We start from the raw sequence: 13,235 nt of genomic DNA on the forward strand, positions 1-13,235 counted from the left end.
TTGTAATGTCAAGTTATGTTTTGTCTATACGGATTAAAAACTTGTTGAGTAAATTTAGACCCCGGTTGTTATTTATTACGCGAATTAGCCAATGGTAAGCCATGTTATTATAGGCACCAAAAATTTCACATGAAATTTCACACCCTCCACATAAAATTGTCACTCATGATATATCTCAGGTGTGAAAATTTATGTAAAACTTTCAGTGTCTATAAAGTTATTGTATAAGCTAAGGCTAACAAACACACACACAAAACAAAACAAAAACCTCAACAAGTGAGTTCCTTACGTGATTATATATTTTTATATATCATCAGGGATGGAGCTAGAACTTCGAGTTAGGAGAGATGGAATTACTATTGGCTGTGTGCAGTGGTTTCAACCTTAGATTTTGTTACTTAGCTGCTAAGGTTTTGTGTGTGTGTGTGTGTGTGTGTGTGTGTGTGTGTTGGTAAGAACAAAACTATTTTTGTTTAGAATTTTTTAGAGGGAAAAGTTATTTATTTTGGATAAAATTAGTTAATTGAGCTTAATTTTGTTTTTAGTTTTACTAGTAATTTTTGTTGTTGAGGTTTTTTTTTTGGGGGGGGCTTGTATATTTTGTTTTAAATTTTAGATTTGTGAATTTTTTTATGGTCACTAAAATGAGGAAAATGTTAGAATTACAATTTTTTTTTATATATAAATTACTGATATAATAAGTGGTTACTGTTAATTAAAAAAAAATGATGTGAGTAGTTTGCCCATATGCAAACCAATAAGAATTTGCTACTAGAACAGTTTGTAAAAATGTTATAAAAAATTTTGTGAGTATAATATTACTCTTAAAAGAATCAATGATATTATTAAAGGGAAAGAAAATGTAATTTTATAGAACAAAATTGCTAAAATTAGTACACACACACATATAATAATTTAAAAAAAAAAAAAACAATTTAGGGGGGCCATTGCCCCCCTTATTCCAAGGGTGGTTCCGTCCCTGTATATCATCAATTAATTTTGGAACATATTTTGTAAATTTCACCAAAATTGCCTATCTTTACCCCAATGTTACTCATTTTAATCATGGACTTCCCAAATTCCAAATTAAAGCTCAAACCCATCAAGAAGAGCTGGACAATGGTTTTTGTTGAAGCATCAGTCCACAACATTGGATCAGACTCAAGGATCCCTCGCCCATTTCTCAAATTTGTAAAATAAGAGGTGTCAAACCTATTAGGGCTACCGGTATCCAATGAAACTCACTTTGAATCATCTCCATTTTGTGGGCAAAGTGCTCGTAGTTGAGGAAGGAATGATGGATTGATGGCTAGGTCCACAGCTTCATTCCCTACTTTAGTAAAATTGTACATTCTGTATTGGAAGAATCGGCAAGCTGAAGTTCCTATGGTGTGTCCTCCTGTTAGAAATGAGAGAAAAAAAATGCTAGGTTATGTTGAAGTATTTGATGAAACAAAAAACAATTGTAATAAGGGTCCATAGCATAAAATTGTAAAGGGTATATCTCTCTCACTCTCTTGTGTCATTTTTGTTTTCTTTTGTAATGATTGATTATTGCTATATTAATGCTTACTGTAATATATTTTTTTCACCATCAATCCAAAACCTGAAAAAAGTGAGGAAGATAATTTAACACTTATCTCACTAATTAAGTGAGAAAGCACTCCGCAATGGGTACCATGGCTCAAAATGGAAGTTTTTTTTTTTTTTCATTTTCTTTAAGACAAAAACTAAGAGGTCCTTGTTACTAGACTAGTCCCTCATAAGTAAAGCTTAAATACAGTCTGTTAGTTACTTCTTGTTAAACAATATTACTCTCATAACAAAGGGATCTAACTGTGCATTCAGTAGTATGAAATCCAAGAGACTTTATGCTATGGACCCTTATGATGCACACTGTGCAGTCATAAGTCCTAGAGTAACTCATAAGACTTCCAAGAGCTTGTAAAACATGATTAGGGTTTTCCTTTTATACTAGGAAGTGTTAGCCTGAAACCCTAAATGTTTTTCGCCGGTTTTGGGCTTGATTTAAAATCTGTAGAACACGATTTTCGATCAGTCAAACCTATCTTTCGATCAGTCGAGCTTCACAATTACTGAACTCCTTTTTCTGCAACTTACATGTTCTTGAATCTTGACTTAAGCTAACATGAGCAATGTCTAACACCTAATCTAGACATGTTTTGATCTCGGTTTGCCAAGATACATAAATTTGGAAACTAAACATTTAATCCTAAATATTTAGAACCCAACAATCTCCCTCTTTGGCAATCTGTTACAAAACACACATAAACATGAATTGCTCAATTCAAGAACTAACCCAATTACAAGATATTGCCCTAATACAATTCTATCATAATCTACTATCTATCTGTTGCTAAAATAGGCAGCAGTTGTTGAAAGAATTAACTTGTAAATTCCTAAGACTAAAAACAAACCATAAACGCATGTATGGAAAATACAGTGTAAATCAAAAACTAAAAACTGAAATTGAATTCACAAAACATAACAGAGAATCAGACATCAAATGATAAACGTCATCAAAACCATCAATGTATTAACACAACATATCATATTTATGAAACAAGAACAAAAGAACAAAAACAAATATACATACAAAAAAAAAAAAAAAATCATCTCTTCTCTCAACTCTCAACTCTCCCCCTACCTACAAAAGCTGCATAAATTTGGTCTTCCCTAAGCACAAGAGCTCTCTTACTCTACTCCCCATTTTTGTTACGCATTGCCAAAGGCAACCATCAAGAATAAGAGGGTGGAGGAGGTGGAAAAGCACTCCTATACTCAGTAAAATCCGCTCTCAAAGCAACAACCTCGGTGATAATCTCATCCAAAAGCTGTCAATGTGCTGCTTGAGTTGTCATAAATGTCTCCATCATAGCACAAAGAGAGATAGGAGGAGAAACAATAGGCTTAGCATCACCAATCTCAACATCTACCTTATCAACACCATCCTCAGCAATAGCAACTGTACGATCAACAAGAATCTCCTCAGCAGCTAATCTCTAGTAGTAGACTCTACTCATGGTCTCTTAGATGAACCAACACTTGGTTCAACCGTCTTCTTTTGGATGAAAAATGTTTTTCAAGTCATATTCAAGAACACAACCAAATGCTGAAAAATAAAATGTCTTTTTGCATAAACATTTTACGTTGAAACAATCACAATCAGAATAGCTTCTCATCACATGGCATTTCTTAAAAAGTAAAAAATAAAATAAAATAAGCAGAAATATAAAAAAGAGAGATGTTTACAGCCATTATAATTATATTTTACTACAAAAGTATTTGAAATTAGGGTGGCTCTTGAATTTTATGACACTCGCCATGTTCTTACGAATTTGAACAAATGAAACCTAAAATAGTTCGATAAAAACATTTCATAAACAACACTTTTTTTTTTTTTTTTTTTTGAGGCATACGTAAACAACTCATGCAATAGGGTCGTCAACATTATTAATTTGGGCAAACTTTGAAATAGGCAATCCACATTGTTGATATAAGATTAAAAAATGAGCTAAAAAATAGCAATTTTTTTAAAACTGCTACGTCCACAATATTTTCACAATAAATTATAGGTAGTTAGTTGTTATTGATTCTAATTTAAGTGTACTATTGAAATTACTTTTCTACCATACTAATAACAACCTGCAACAACCTACCACATTAAATTTGTTGTGAAAATATTATGAAAATGCTATAAAGCATTTTCTCTTCATTTTTAGGATAGACGTGTACTTATAGTAGTGGCTTGTTGGTATTGCCGCCAGCAGCCCCACTCAATCGGGGGCTGCGACTTTGAAATAGGCCATCAACATAGTTTATCCTAATCCTTCTTGTCTCTTTCTTTTTAATTGTTAATAATTATGTCATTCGTTGACGTTTGACAATCCATTTTATGCAAATTGTATTGGCGATGAAGAAAAAAAATGTAAATTAATGCTATAAAGTTCTTTATTATATTTTTTGTAATTTTATATGAATTTTATTTGGTTGGATTTTGACAATTGTTTCACGAGGGCTATTTTCTCACGCGGAATAGTCCCATGCAATCCATAAAAATCATTACAAAACAAAGGTAAGCTCACTACTGCTATTAAATTTGCAGGCCATCTAATTATTCTCTAACTTTGCTATGATCAGCAAACTTTGCTTACTCTCTCTCCGAATTTTCACCTCACATGATCCTATAAATATATTAATTTTCCTCCTTCATTTTCACAATACCACAAGCAAAGCTTAGAGCTACTACAAATTTGAAAATACAAAACCTCCAATTTAGCTCAACATACTCCAATCTCTTCCTTATCCTTATCCTGTTATTGCATTAATGGAGAGAGCACGTTTGATCCAAACATCCCTTTTGGTGTTTCTCTTGCTCTCTTTGAGTGTTTCTTACGTACATTGCCAAGCCACTCGTGTTGGGTTCTACTCCAAATCATGCCCTCGAGCTGAATCCATTGTTCGCTCAACGGTTCAAGCTCATTTACAATCTAATCCCACTGTGGCTCCTGGATTGTTAAGGATGCACTTTCATGACTGTTTCGTGCAGGGTTACGATGCCTCTGTCCTTATTGATGGGCCTAACACTGAGAAAACAGCCGGACCTAACCTTGGTTTGAGAGGATATGAAGTTATTGACGATGCCAATACACAGCTTGAAGCTGCATGCCCTGGTGTTGTTTCTTGTGCTGATATACTTGCTCTAGCTGCTCGTGATTCTGTCATTCTGGTACTTGATCTCATGCTTTTATACATTCATCAGACTAATTTGTTATATATTTTACATGCTTTTTACGTGTAATTAATCATATTTTGCATTTTTCTTGCGGACAAATGGGCCAAATTGGCAGGTGCCAACCGGACGCAAAGATGGTCGGGTATCATTGGCTTCTGATACTACTTATTTGCCTGGCTTTACAGAATCCATTGATGCTCAAAAGAAGAAGTTTTCAGCGAAAGGTTTAAACGCTCGAGATCTTGTTACTCTTGTTGGTAAGCACCAACGCGTTATCATTTAATAAATCATTTTTTATATCCCTAGCTACATGTTCAAGTATGTGTTTCAGTCAAGAACTTTATACTTCAGTGAACTACAATTCAAATCCTCGTCTTTTATTATTATAGCTATAGATTTACCCAAAAAGTACGTGTCCTAGTTTATTACATTTCATCTAACTTCTATTTATTTCAATTAACTATTGACTAGGTGGCCATACTATTGGCTTGCCAGTTGTTTCAGTACAGATTGTATAACTTCACTACTACTGGAAATGGTGTCGATCCTACAATCAACCCCAGTTTCCTGTTGGAAGTATAGTTTGGAAAATTGTCCAAATTGATTAACAAAGTTACAAAGCAATATCAATAATATATCAATAAAACAAGATATGCTCAAATTAACTTATAAGCAAAATAGACATGTACAAAAGGGTATAAAATTAAGGATTAAGTAAAACTTATAGCCGAGGCACAGAACTAAATTCGCTGTCCTTAAAAAGAGATTTCACCCCCATTGGAATGAATCTGTCAGTGCAAATGGCTCAAGCAGTCACTCTCCAAGATACAATAGCAACTCTGTTAATGTGCACTCACAAACAGAGTTTCAAACTCATCACAAATGCTCAAGAGAAAATTTTCAGCAGAAAACAAAGTAGTTAGAGTAACAAAAGTAATACATGTTTTATTATTTTTAACTAATATCATATATATGCAGATTTATTTTATTTTTTTATTTTTGATAGTCATAGAGCTCTAAAAAAAGGAAGTGGCTAAAGATGATTAGAGTGAAAAAGGGAAGGCAAAAACAAATGAATTTTCTTTCCCATTAATGTCACAAGCCGCTATGTATTTTCTACAAAATATGAGAAGGTGTGGCTGACTATTTTATAAGGAAATATAAGAAGATTGAGGGTTTTGTTTGCTGCCAAAAATTCCCACGCCGGTCAAGGAAAATTCTAGAGCATGGGCTTGGGCTTTACAACAAAACATCATGGGGTTAAATTTTAAAACATACCCAACATTTCCTTCTTCAATTACGAGCACTCTGCCCACAAAATGGTGATGCCACAAGGCGTGTTAGGCTAGACACGGGTAGCCAAAACAGATTCAACTCATCTTTCTTCTCCAACTTGAGGAATGGCCGAGGAGTACATAAGTCTGATCAAAAGTTATGGACTGACGCCTCCACTAGAAGTATTGTTCAAATGCCTTCAATGTGCAATTCGGAAAGTCCATGGTGAAGATGAGCAACATTGGCCTCAAGTCTGGTACTGAAGGTGAAATTTGCAAAGTGTGTTCTAAGATTAACTGATCAAAAGGGCTCCAAGCTAAGCCACAAAGGATGATTATAGTTATTCCCCCAAAAAAAAAAAAAATGTATTCTATTTGTTCTTGAATTTTATTTCCATTTTGGTGTAAGCTCAGGAGATGAAAAACCGTATGTAATGAAACTTCTTTATTTATTGGAGTAAGCCAATAGATCAAGGGTCCTAGAGAAAGATTTTCAGTTTAATAACGAAAAGAAATGATGATGCAAAAAATCGTCAGTGAGCCGCACGGTCCTCACGTGCTCTTAAAGGAACCTGCAAAACAGAAAACACAAAGAAGACTTTACAGAGAGTACTGGTGTGGTACCGGCCAAATACCCTCCGAAGGTTAAGTTAGAAAGAGAATTTCTACAACTCTAAACTGCCAAAATTGGGGAATTATGCATACCTAAGAGAAATGGAGGTTTAGCGATTATATAGTAGTGAGTGGTGAATTGGAATCCCTTGAATGTAGGGATCTTTCCTTGCGGAAAGGGCTTGGCGCGTAGGGTTTCCAAAATTTCAGGGCCCCTTTCCTTATAAGGGAGATATAGGTGAACTATGGGTTTTATTTGGTATGGTGCACAAGGCATTTCCATGTATACGCATACGTGGGGACCATGCTAGGCCACGGTGGACCCGTCGGTTACCCCTTCCCGTCAGCCCCTAAAGGGTTCCCATCGGCTTTATAGAGGGTTTCCCGTTGGCTTCATAAAGGTGCCCGTCAAGCACCATCCATGGGGTTGTCAAGTGGGCAAGTTGTTGGCCTAGGTCCATCAGTTTTGTGGTGTTGTTGACGCCGTCAGCTTATTTGCACAACTTGTCTAGGTGTACTAAGCCTTTGTCAAAAATGCCACTATTAGCTACTCCCTACTTCGTGGTCTCGTTGGTCTCGGTTGACGGGCCGCGGAGTACATGGGTATTTATGACTATTAATTATTTTATCAAAGAGGGTGTCATTAAATGGAGTAGGCGCCCTTAAGCTTTAATGCAAGGTGACACGTGGCACTTGTTAGTTGGCCTAGTTTCTAATCAAGCGTCGCTTCATTTACCGTGCTTCCTCACCTATAAATAGTCCACCTCCCCTTCATTTGTCCTCTTTATCTTATTTTTATTCCTAGAGAAACTCAAAGATCAGAGCGCTTGTGTCCATCCGTTGTTCTCAGAGCTCGTCCTTTGAATCACTTTGTTGCTTTCGAGGAATCCGTCGCCTTGTAAGTTATTTCCTTCTCCTTTACTTCCTCTCTTTTCTTTTTAGTTTGTCGTCATCTATATTGAGACCCATCGATTAGGTTCTTAGAATCCCTTCGTCACTTGCAGGTGAATAGATGTCAGGTGGTTGTGAAGCAACGAGTAAACAGTCGTCGTCAGTCCGTGAAGGTGCGGGCTACAACGAGGTCTACCCGTTAGGTCGTTGGCCTGAAGAAGGCTTAACCTGGTCCCTAGAAAGGGAACCGTCTGCTAATGATGGGGAAGAGGAAGATTATGAAGCAGATTGGGGAGAGGACAACAAGGGAGAGGAAGGAGAGGAGAGGGAAGACGAGGAGGAAAAAGAGAGTGATGAAGGGAGTCACGAAGAAAGCAACGAGTTAATAGACCAGACAGACGAGAGAGGTAGTAGGCCTTCTATTTTACCCAAGATATGGATAATGAATGACTTCTATCTGTCCATGTCTCAAAAGGTCTTTAACACCCTTTGTGACTGTCATCAAATCCCCAACAGCATCCCCATCCGTCTGCTAGACAAGTTTAAGAGATGTTATTCGAGTAAAACGGCAGATGTGGGCATGTACGATACTATGTTCACTGTGGGGTTAAGGTTGCCATTGATGGAACTGCACTGTCAACTTGCCAACTACCTAGGCCTATCCGTCAACCAGATTGCCCCAAACACATGGAGAATTTTTGTTGGTGCTAAAGTGATATGGGGTAAGTTGGGTGGAGGAAACCGTCGGCTTATACTTGACGAGTTCTTTTATTGCTACAAGCCCCAGCAGATATCCTCATCAAAGGGTATCTACCATTTTTTAGCTAGTAAAGCCATCGCTCAAGCTTGTATCGGACATGCCAGACTCTAACAGAAATTGGAAAAATAGGTATTTTTTTGTCTAGGGGATGGATTGGGTGTGTAGGCTTGAAGAATGGGCAAGCATGCCTGACAGGTTTGATAATACGTGGGGAATTGTCAAGGAGTCTGGTGAGTCTTTGGCTTTTGTATCCATGATAGCTTTGGTTTCGTGTTTAACACTATGTTTTTCTTGTTTTTCAACCTCTATCCGTCCTGATATAACCGACAAGCAAGAAAACTTTCTGAGGAAGGTCTAGGCCATCCCCTTGGAAGAATGGAAGTGGAAGGACTCGGTGACCCTTGACACTCTCCATGCCTTCTGTGGTGGTCCGGAGCTAAGGCCTGTAGCCTGACGATTGTACACCTCTTCACGACGGTGTAAGTTCCTTCACCCATCATTACTTTTATCAAACCTTTCTTTACATCTTACTCGTCCATTTTTAATTTGTCCCGTCTTTTTCAAAGATGGAGATAGGTAGGCAGAAGGCGTTGGTGAGGCAGGATGTTGCGACACGCAAGCAGCAGGAGCAAGGTGGGTCCTCAGCGTCAGCCTCCAAGGTCGTCGCTAAGGGGTCGCTGAAAAGAAAAAATAACGGCAAAGATGACAATCCGCACAAGAAAGGGACAGAACCCCCCCCCCCCCAGTCAGTGACAAGCAACCGAAACAGCCGTCGCCCCCAAACCTAGCCATGGGGTTGGTAAAGGGTTGATGACGGGGAAGGGCCCCGTCGTTCAAGGCCCCGCCGTAGGTTGCTTACACACAAGGATCATACCATCGAGATGGTTGACTCAATCATCAATGAGACGAACTTGGATCCTTGCGCTGATTAGACCACGAAGGACTTAGGGGCGTCGGGCCTCTTCGACTTGTCCAAGGTACATTCCTCTCAAGTTATGGTTTTATGAGCTTTTTTGTTCATTCTTTTTTTTACGGACATCTTGACTCAGGCGTAGGCGCGTAAGATGGAGCTTCAAGATAGGTGCATTGCCAACGAAAGGGTGATCCATCGGTACCACAAGCGTTAAGAGATAGAAAATAAGGGGCGGGACCAGTCTAAAGAGGTCGTCCGCATTCTCAAAGAGAAGCTGACAGCTACAACTACCAAACTGAAGGAGGAATCCCATCTCTAAGAAGAAGCGAAGAAGGCGAAGGCTGATCTGAGGCTGGAGTTGATTACCCTCTGTGAACAGGTTGATAAGGCCAAGGCCAATGCCATGGCAGAATTACTATAGCGACGGATTCGACGACTGCTTAAAGCAAGTTAGGTTCGTCTACCTCGACCTTGACCTATCCAAGATCACCTTAGACGACGCAGTACTGATGACTCTTGGGGGAGATGACACCGTCAGTGAAGAACCTGACGATTCTGCCCATACAGTGGAACAAGACCCGAAGGATAACGACCTAGTCATCGCTCAGCCTGTTCTTGAAAGCCCCATCGCCCTTGTGGTCTCATTTGTCGAAGTCCCGTCTGACCAAAATATTGTGAACCCGACTGCCGTGGATGCTCCTCCGTCTTAGTTTTTTCCTTTTTTATTTAAAACTTGTATTTAAGTATTCTACCTTATTTTCATAAAATAGTGGGTGCCCCTTCGTTTTCAGGCTTTGATGTAAACATTTTGCCCTTTATGGGCTTTTATCTATTGCCTTTCTTTTTTATACCTGTCACTTATACATTTATCTTTATTGAAATTTTGAATATGCTCCTATCACATCAGTATTTTACTTAAGGTATTTCACTTAGTATTTGTACCAATTGGTATCCTTTATTTGTCAGTCCATCCCGTAAGTAGGACCTAGAGAATTTTAGGACAAGGTACCCATCGGTATCCTTGGTCATCCGTCCACCCTGTAGGTAGGACGTAGTAAAATTTTTAGGACAAGATACCTGTCGATGTCCGTGGTCATCCGTCCGCCCTGTAGGTAGGACTTTGTAAAACATTTTAGGACAAGGTACCCGTCGGTATCCTTATTCATCCGTCCACCCTACAGGTAGGACTTTGAAAAAAAAATTAGGACAAGGTACTCGTCGATATCCTTACTCATCCATCCACCCTGTAGGTAAGACCTAGTAAAATATTTTAGGACAAGGTACCCGTCAGTATCCTTACTCATCCGTCCACCTTGTAGGTAGGACTTTGTAAAAAAATTTAGGACAAGGTACCCATCGGTATCCTTGGTCATCTATCCACCATGCGGGTTGAATTTAGTAGGTTTTCAAGATAGCCATGGTCTGTTCACCTCACGGGTTGGACTTAGTAGATTTTCAAGATAGCCATAGTCCATCTACTAAGGGACTTTGGTTGATTTCATGTTACCTCTTGTTGAGGTACAAATTTTCGGGGTCCTAATCTCATTAGCCCACTCATTGAAAAATACCCATACAAACCCATAAACTATTTTGGGCCCACATAAATATTTCCTACATACTTCCCACATATTACCCAAATATTCTCCATATTATTAGCCAACTTGGGCTCCCACAAATATTTCCCATATAAGCCCTATAAATTATCTTGGGCCCTTTCACAAATATTACCCATCATATCCCGCATATTATACAATTTATCACACTACTACCAAAATTGGGCCACAAAATCATACTATCTCCACAAAAAGGCCCAAACTCATTTACCTTGTGGGCAAAACCCAAAAAATCCCAACAAAACCCTCTTACAAAGCCCATTGCTACATGACATCTCTAAAAGCTCGTTGCTACATGACACCCTAAAGCCCGTTGCTACACGGCACCTCTAAAGCCCATTGCAATAGCACCTCTAAAAGGCAAAAGGGAAAAAGCTAAACCTTAAACCTACTGACTACAGCCGCTCAACCCACATCTGCATGCTCGCATCCTCACCCTTTTTGTTTGCACCTAGGAGACCGTGCCCTAGCTCCATGCGTCCTCACTCCACATGCATACATGCAAAGGCAAAGACAAGAAACCAGCAGACAAGCAATGGAAGGAAAAGATAAAAAGAACATATAAAAGGGGCATAAAACAGATAAACATGATAGACATGGCAAGCATAGCATGTGGCAGGAGATAAGACAAGAAAGATGCACAAACAAACGAGAAAGTAGGCAAACAAACAAACAAACAAAGCAAGAAGGCAAACAAAAGGAGGTGTCCGTGAGGGACAAATGTAGGTTTGGATCGGATGTCCATAACTTTATTGTGTTGAAGCATGGATGAGACACTAGCAAGCAAGACTCATGCATAAACATGTAAACAAGCGTGTAAAGATGCGTAGAAAGCCAACGGGTGGCACAAACAAGCATGGCAAGTATATCATCACACGGAGCGGAAAAGGGAAGGGTGCACACGGAGCAACCTGACATGGCCTCCTAGGCGTCGGATGCAACCACACAACCACATACCCGCTAAGGGCGTCAAGCGTGGCAAAGCCTAGAATAAGAGAGGCTAACACGAGCATAAATCATAGAAGCAAGCAAGCATAGACATGCAAAATGGGTGGTCCAAACCCTTTGATGTAGGCCAAGGTGTATGGACAATGACAAAGACCATAGGGTCTAGATCGGATCCAAACCAATAGGCCAAAATGCCAAAAAGAAAGATAACGTGACAAAAGGGCTACAATAGCACATGGCATGACAAACATATCCTAGGTCTAGGCACACAAACATGGCATGGAGAGCACAAGCACATGGAGCATAGCATAAAACATGTAGAGAATGTAGATCCAAGCACATAGGCATGTGAAAACATAGATCTAGACATATAGGCATAGAAACATGCATGTAAACATGTAGAAACTTAACACATAAACATGGAAGAACATGAATCCAAGCATATAAGTATGTGAAGGCAAGGATCTAACCATATATCATGAAAATAAATACATTAAACACATAGATCCAAGCAAGACATAGCCAACAAAATCATAAAAACATGTGAACATGTAACCCTAACGACAACACAAAGCAAAGAGAGGAACAAAACAAATGAAACATGGTATAAAACCCTAGGCATGTAGATTTAAACATATAAGCATGTAGAAACATAGATCTTGATAGGCCAAGAATGTATTGACCCCTTATGATAAATTAATTGATTAATTAGCCAAGTTTATTAATTAATCAAATTAACATGCAAGATGTGTGGTAGCACAAACAAATCACTAAATAACTAAATATGCAGCGGAAAATAAATTGACACGGTGATTTATTTACGAACGGGGAAAACTTACATGGCAAAAACCCCACTGGGTGATTTTAAGATCACCACTCCCGAGAATCCACTATTGTCAAAACAAGCGGTTACAAGTTGAAAGCTCGAAAATGTGTTAAAAACACAAGAGCTGTTTAGACCCCCAATAAAAAATTACAGCTAGATTGCTTTTACTCTAACTTATCTAAGTGCAGAAACAAGAGTAAATGAAGCGCAATAAACCGATACTACTTTAGTGCATAAACATGAACAACAAACATTAAAAGTAAAGCACAAGAGTAAGGGAAGGGAAAATGCAAATACAAGATAACACGCCGATGTATTATCGAAGAGGGAACCGAAGAACTTGACGAAAAACCTCTCCGCCCCTCCAAGCGGTAATTGATCCACTTGACAATCAGTTGAGATACATGGGTTAGCAAGAGACTCTCCAAGCCTAATCTACCCAATGTACCTAAGCCCTCCAAACTCCTACTCCAACAAAGCTCCTACTCCAACAAAGCTCCTACTCGAACAAAGCTTCTCGGAACCGTGTCTTGCCTAGCTTTCCGGATCCCGCAATACGCCCGATTGCATCCACCAAGCCTCACCGACTTCTTTTGGCAATTCCTCAAAGCTTCCCAAGCTCCAAAATACTCTCGACACTCT

At 38.8% G+C, this 13,235-nt stretch overlaps 1 pseudogene; it reads left to right on the plus strand.

Moving 5' to 3' along the window:
- Window positions 1–4,348: 4,348 nt before the first annotated feature.
- On the plus strand, window positions 4,349–6,331 carry LOC115966548 (annotated as a pseudogene).
- Window positions 6,332–13,235: the final 6,904 nt, after the last annotated feature.

This window comes from Quercus lobata, chromosome 11 (assembly GCF_001633185.2).
Source record: "Quercus lobata isolate SW786 chromosome 11, ValleyOak3.0 Primary Assembly, whole genome shotgun sequence".
Taxonomy (NCBI): Eukaryota; Viridiplantae; Streptophyta; class Magnoliopsida; order Fagales; family Fagaceae; genus Quercus; species Quercus lobata.